Raw genomic sequence first — 7,921 nt, 5'->3', positions numbered from 1 at the left:
TTATCTTCAATTCTTAAATATTGTTTAAAATATATAAAGAATAAAATCATTTTTATAAGTATATATATAAATTATTTTTTTTCCTTTTGCCAAAAGAAATTGTAACATTACTGATGCTCTGTCAGAAGTTTCTTGAAAATAATTAAATTTCAAATTATACATGCAAATTCCATGATAGTAAAGCTGTGTTGACCATGGCTATAAGTCCCCAAGAGAAGAAGTTTTGACTTTAGAATTATATATTTCGAATTTCAGGATAGTCACGTGCCTACTTTGAACAAGATGTGCATCCGTTACTGCTAAACATGCATTTATGATAGATGTTTTTACGTGAAATTGTATATAATTATTGTGTCTTGTAGTTGTGTTTGATATCTATTATCTGTGCTTTTGTATCAACTTTTATATCAGCTAAATGTCAAATATGGAAGGAGGAAAGAAGTTTCCACCTTTAAAAAATGTAAGAAGGCTTTCCACCTGCTATAAAAATTCTGCAATTCATCCAACGTTTTACTACTTAACGAATGCTCTCTGGAGAATGCTTTCCATCCGGCAGAGCTGCTTCCAAGGTAAGAAAACATGGTATCATGCATAATGCATAGTTGCATTTGAGTGTTTTTTTATTATTATTTATAAATTTTGGTGGGCGTGGTTGGTAGGTATATAGCATTAATATTATCTTTACATTTTACAGGAAATTATTATTTATGTTTTTTTAAGAATATGAATGGAGCTGAATTCAGTTAAAGGTTCAAATTAGGTTTTGGAAATGGTATGGCCATTGAAGCACCCACTAGCTTGCTCTCCATGTGAAACACTGCGTACCTTTTCTTCTTTTGACATGTTAACTTTATATCAACAAATTGAATTAAATTAAATTTGAACTTAAATATATTAAATCTGGTTTTAAAAATTGTTTATGAGAATAAATGAGTTATAGCGGTTATAGATTATTTAACTCTTACGTGTGGACAGAGAGTTGTAACCATGGTAGAGTGATAGTTAACTAGTGCTAAGATCCTGTGTCTTAATTAGGAGGTAGAAGAGAGATGAATGAAGAAGAATGCTCTAATCGTCTCTTAGTCTTAGTCGAGAGGTTTTAAAGCAACTCTTAACAATGTTGTCAAACATAAAATTATTATAACTACCCGTAGGTTAGCAGACTCAGTAAATATAGTCAATTGACAATAAATTTAGCTCTAGTACTTATAAAAAATATATTAACAAAACGCTACTTTTCAAAGGGTGTTACATATTCGAGGTTTTTCTTCCAAAAATGTTTTTCCCAAGTTTTTTGGAGTCCATAAAATATAAAAAGGACTTGAAATTCAGGAAAACTCTGGAATTCTTCTAAAGTTTAACATAGCTAGTTGCATGGGCATTATTTCACTAGTCGATTTAATCATTAAATTATTATTTTTCTAGGAGAGGAAGATGGAAATTTCAGCATTGTCTCCATTAATATTTGGAAATGCTACGTACCATTAGTCTGCTCCTTGTCCGTTTCTTACATATTCCCCAAGATATTGCCCCCACAAGCATGTGCAAAGACAGCTTCCGGGAAGTTTCCTCTCCATCACACTCAAATTGCAGCATTGTTTCATGCAAATAATGGAGCTTCTCACCTCTCCACAATAATGTTACTAAGAAAACAAGGCTTGTCCATGATGCTTTACAAGTTTGAATTTATTTCATTTATTTTGGGAATTATTTGTGTACCCAAACTAGCGGTTGTGATTTCTTGATAATAACTTCTGAGATTTTTGTGTGTAGTGTGTAAATCAATGATAGGGAAGGGTGATGGGAAGTGCAGTTTCCAGGAAGTTTCATCTACACATCTTTTGATAAGGGCAACACAAGAATCCTAACAGATTTCTTTTTAATAAACTAGAGAAATTATAAGGTAGTATTTGTTCATTCCAAAAACAAAAATGTTCAAACTTAAAATTTTTATAGAGAAAAACGTTCATCTTTACCATTTTAGACCATTTGATGAGTTCAAAAATTCTAACATATTTGTCAATTTATACGGATGAGAAATTTATGATAATATAAAAGAGGGTGTTATTATTTTAAAGATTTTGAATTTGAACAGATGTATGTGACATTATAAATAGATTAAAATTTTCAAATATATATTATATTGTAATCTCTCGAGATTATTAAAAAAATATTGAAAAAGATGAAATTTCTTAGATGTAATAGGATTCTCTACCTTATTATATTTTTTTTCTAAAATTTAAATATGTTTAGGAAAACTATTATTAAATTTAATTTTGTGTTTTTTAACACTGAATTGTTTAATACTAACCTAAGACTTGATAATATCTTGAAAATATTAATATATTTAATTAAATAATTTTATAATTAAATAATATTTGAATAAATTATTTATAAATTCTATTTTTTCTCAATTAAAATTTTTAAATGTATTATGTATCAGTTTGAATAAATATTTTGGTTTGATGCAATGATCAGGTACAAAGCTCCCTTAGGGCTAAAAGGGGCCTCAACCCCGGTAAAAATTTATATTTTCGATAAATTTTGGTCTATTATTATTTTGGTTCATATAAAAATAAATATTCAAATTAAAAATACAATAATTTATTAAATATTTAATTAAGTAGGAACCAAACTAAAGATGAATAATCTCATGTTCTCAAATTTTTTGCTATAATAACAATTTATGTCATTGTAAGTTTAAATATTAGATAAATATGCATTGTTTTCTAAACTTTGAATTTAAATACTTAATAAATCATTATATTTTCTCAAAAAAATTCAATATTTCGACCCCTACCAATATTTGATACTGACTTTGTCTCTGTCAATCATCTAATATGCTCTACTTGAAGACCTGCTTTGTCACATTCAGTGAAGAAGAGCGATTTCTTACCAATTCCGAGTCTCCAGGTCTCCTTGCAGCAAATAATGACCACACACACACATATATAATATGATATAAACAACGTGATTGAAAGAAGATTCAAGAAATAATTACAGTTAAGCTCAATGAAGCTCAGACAAAATATTATCGAATTTACTGAGATCAATGAGATAATCCCATTTTTAGTTTAGTTCAATTATGACAAAAGCATCAACTCATTAATTTTTCTGATCTCCCAAGGATATATTACATCAAAGACATGGAGCCCCAACCCAAACGTGTTAGAGTAGCATTTACCAAAAAAAATGATTAAAAAAATAATAATAATAACATTACTACATACAAAGGTGACGAAATCAAACAAAGAAAAGCAGTTGTGGCACTCTAACATGCTTCTCCTACTTCAGGCAATCGATTTAACTACAGCGGAATCGCCTCTCCCTCTCTAAACCTTTCGCAGCAGTAAGCAGCCGAGCATAAAACAAGCACACTCCGGAATGGAATCAAATAGCATAGGATTTTGATTACTCAAGTTGCAAATAGGCCAAAAAATGTCAATGCATGCTTCATCTGCATAAAATTTGGAATTCAAATGGTTTAAAAACTCAATTATACAAGTATTTAATTCCACGAAGAGACTCCAATGTGTGGCCGAATATTTCCTGGGCAGCGGTTGCTTGAGCATAGAACCCAAATGCGGTGGAACAGAATTGTATGACACTGAAATTGCAAATGCAGATAAGATTTCATCAAATACTGTACACAATGCATGATTCCCTGATATAATTTCAACAACCAAGCACAAACCTAGAAATTCAACGTGTTCTAATAAGAGATACCTCGAGATAACATAGAAATAAGACGGAATACATTAGCTAAGTCACCAACCTTATTGAGCACAAAAATAAGTCCCACATTGAACAGAAAAGAGTTCATTAAAGTAGCTCCCCACCTACAAAAAGGTCCAGTAAATATGCCAGCCAGCTCATAGTTTTCTCAGAATAATTAACCAAAGGCGGTCAACATAAGATACATTACTTCATAGGGTGAATTGTAATGAAAACTAATTTCAGACCAAGCATCATTGCCAGCAATCACAGCAAGCAGAAGGTAAAAGCAAAAGAATGCAAATGCAGCAGTACCCAGAAGACCTGAAAAGAGAACATTGATCACCCATAATTCATATATTTTGAAAGCAGCAAACAGAACGTAAAACAGTATAGGAAGTACCCCATATATCGTCCAGCTTGATGAAAACCTCATTCAGGAAGGGAGAGAGTGGTGGATTGATCAGAAGGTTTATGACAATATGAGCAATTCAAGCCACCCGAAACAATCAACCTAACAAATTGTCAAACAAAGGCATTATATAACTACTTTTAATACATTGGTGGTAACCTCATTCTTCAGAGAAAGACTAACAGTTTTATCCTTTTTTCAAAGGATAGCAGCAATATATTTCTCTTTGGTGCATATATAGGGCTTGCACTTTGAATACATGTTATAGCCTCCTTTTTCATTTACGTGAAGCGCCGTCTTCCAAACAGTGTGATGCAAAATATACAAACTCCATAGTAATTAACAACACAAAATGCATGGTGTAAGCACTCACCCTAGGATTCCCAAAACAAGTTTTGCCAAGTATCCAAGAACAGTCAAGGCCCAGGAAGTTTCCGTGAATTGTCATAGCAAGGGAGTTAATACAAGAATATTGAGAGAGAGGGGGGGGCGGTGAGGGGGGGGGGGAAGAAAAGGTGGGGACATAGGGTATAGGACCGTAATCAAGTGTCATGCCAACACAAAGTTCCCAAGTTATTTTAGATACCTTTTCTCCTTGAGGGTACATCTCTTCCAAAAGTTTTACATCTTCTAGCTGAAGCAACTCCTGCATTTTAATCCAGAATGTAAAAAGCCACAAGTAATTAACAATAATAATATGTGGAAACATCAAGTGACAACTACTTTTATCACTCATACCCCTAAAATCCTGTATTAACTTCAACTCTTACCAAGCAACTGCTAAAAACACTGCCACGAAGTAATACAGTGATTGAAATATAACTAAGCTTTAGATTCATAAAGATTACAGCAGAAGCCAATTATTGAATATTCTAATATTTCAACCCAAAAGGGGAACTTAGTAAACAGATAACATTAGTAGTAGAGGGGCCTACAACTCATGACTAAAGTTGGTTTGGACAAAATGGTTATTCTCATAGAGACTGGAAATAGATTTCGGAGATAATGTAAGTGTAGGATGTCAAACATACCTTTTCCACAGCTTTAACATTTTTACGCCACTTTCTACCCTTAGAGCCACTTTTTTCTTCCTGGCGAAGGCCATCAGCTGCTTTCTTCACTTCTCTTGCCCTTTTACCAAGTTCAGTTGCTTCCTACAGTATTGATTAAAATTATGGCCATGAGCTATTACAACATTATCTGAAAATATCGATACTGTTTTCCAAATCTAGTTGTTATGGCATTATCATAAGCAATAAAAAGGAGGGGGGGACCTTAATATATTGTGAGCGAGTGATAACAGCCTTCGGACGGTGTATAAATGCAGCAATAAGCCCAAGGGGCAAAGAAGCAATACCTACACCACCAAATATCTGTCGAGAAATTTTGTGATGTAAGCAATATATTCTACCAAAAGAAAAGTCAACATTGACTAGAACTCCTAACCAAATTCTAAACAGATCTAATATGGATATTAGCAAGAAGTTCAATACCGAGAAAAGTACTGATCCAACAATCGTTGCAAGAGCGACGACATATTCTGGAAAGGTAGTACGCATAGTCCATGTTTTCTCTGATGAAGCATTTGCAGTATATGCAGAGCACTGTAACCAAAGAGAAAATAAGGAAAAGGAAGTTAAACCGATGAGCTTAAAGAAACTAAGTAAAAAGCTGCAATATTCTACAAGAATAAAGAAAGGATAACACTGCATCGTCAATGGGGAAAATAATAACTAACCGCATGAGCTCCGCTGCCACCAATACATGGCTGGCCGCTAGAAAAGTCCCAATTACTTGTGAAATCAGTAGTGGCAGAAGACAAGTGCCTAACACTAAAATCCACCTTTCCAACTAGCCCTGATATGGCATAAAAAGGGATAAAATCATTGGTATGCCGTACGCCAGCTAAATAAAATTGATAAGCAACACACTCGCAATCAACAAATTCAAAAAAGCAATTTGCTTAGTTCTACCAGGCCTGGCTATGTAGAACTTTTTCTTCTTTTGGCTAAGATATTCTGATTGTAAAAGCACCTTTAATCAAAATTCGATTTAGGAGCATTAACAGAACAGTACAGTGATCAATATTGCTCCTATTCCTAAATTAACATTCACCTCAATTGCTCAATATTTCCATGGCAAGGAAAACAAAATACCGATCAAAGAAAAAACGAAACTAAAATGGATAAAAAAAGGGGACAAAATGAAAACCAACCATATAGAATTCCAAGCAAGAGAGCACAAACAATTGCCGTTGTCACAACCCATATCAACGCGCTCTTTATCCGTTTCCCCATACTCCTGCAACCAAAACCAAATGGGTCAAACATTTTTCTTCAAAAAAAAATAGAGAAATACATCAATGCTATCAATGAATCATAACAATCAAACTCATACAAGCACACACTTGTCCTGGTCTCCTTCGTAGTAGAACATAGCGAAGGGGATTACGAAAAAAACGAGCACAGCATCGATGATATAAACTGCGAGCCAAAGCTCTTTCATAGGCAAGGTGAGATTACACGCGCCATTGTATATCGCGTGCCGACACGCCTGCCGGTTGGCGACATCAGCCGGTAACATGAGTATTGAAATGCCAGCGATGAAGAGACCAAAAACGACGACGAATTTGGGGAAATACGCTTGGTTAGCGTCGTACGGGTGCTGGTAATTGATAAGGAGGTAGACATTGAACAACAACACTAACACGCATACGATTACGGCGACGATCACCAGAGCGAGATTGAAATCGCCCATCGCTTCAAAGCTATCGAATCGAATCAAACCAGCGTTTTGTTTGTAACTCTTCAATTTTTGAATTTCAAATTTTGTAGATCGGATCTAAGCTTTTTCTTGGAAGTATCTTTGTTTTGAAAAAGGAAAGGGGGGGGGGGGGTTGAGTCCGGAGACGGTGAAGTGGTTTGTTGAATTTTGGAGTATTTTCTACGTGTTGGAAGACAAAATGACTTTTTTACCCTGAAATAAACTTGTTAATGGCGGGATAAAATGCTCGTGGAATGAGTTTAATGTAAAATAAGCTAAAGTACTAAACCAGGTTGTCTCCAATGAAACAATAAAGCATTGTTGTTGGTTTGATAAACTGAATGGTTAAACAAATTGAAATTTCTTCCTCATTTATTTAATATGAGAAAATAATCTCAGTGACAAAAAATTCCATATAATATATGATTTTAACCAACTTTTTCCGGATTTGCCAAAATGACCAACAAAATCGCAATGCGATCGCTAATTCACAACGCGATCTCCATTATCGCAAATCAGTTTCCAGATTCGCAACGCGATTATGACTATCGCAATGCGATTTTTCAATTTCGCGTTGCGATTTTCCCAATTCGCAATGCGAATAAATAAATCGCAATGCGAATTTGGAAAATCGCAATGCGATACTGACTATCGCAATGCAATTTTCCTAATTTGCATTGCGATTTACGTATTCGCGTTGCGATTTTCATAATTCGCAATGCGAACACGTAAATCGCAACGCGATTAAGTAAATCGCAATGCGAATTAGGAAAATCGCAATGCGAATACGTAAATCGCAATGCGAATCTTACTATCGCAATGCGATTTACATAGCGTCATTCGTATTAACGCGTATTTTTTTTCAAATTCCAAACACGAATTTTTTCTTAATAAATCGGAAACTGAACCGTCCACAGTAATCGCAACTCATAACCTCAAACCTAAAATCACAACACTCAGTCCCTCCATCTCTCACTCTCTACGACGAATCCGTCCCATCTCTCCAAAGATTTCCGTCCCTATCGCCGGCGA

At 34.3% G+C, this 7,921-nt stretch overlaps 1 pseudogene; it reads right to left on the bottom strand.

The window, feature by feature from the left end:
• Positions 1 to 3,793: 3,793 nt before the first annotated feature.
• LOC120198075 lies at positions 3,794 to 6,975 on the bottom strand (annotated as a pseudogene).
• Between the last annotated feature and the right edge of the window lie 946 nt (positions 6,976 to 7,921).

This window comes from Hibiscus syriacus, unplaced genomic scaffold (assembly GCF_006381635.1).
Source record: "Hibiscus syriacus cultivar Baekdansim isolate YM2019G1 unplaced genomic scaffold, ASM638163v2 tig00117056_pilon, whole genome shotgun sequence".
Classification (NCBI taxonomy): Eukaryota; Viridiplantae; Streptophyta; class Magnoliopsida; order Malvales; family Malvaceae; genus Hibiscus; species Hibiscus syriacus.
This window is presented reverse-complemented; position numbering and strand designations above follow the sequence as displayed.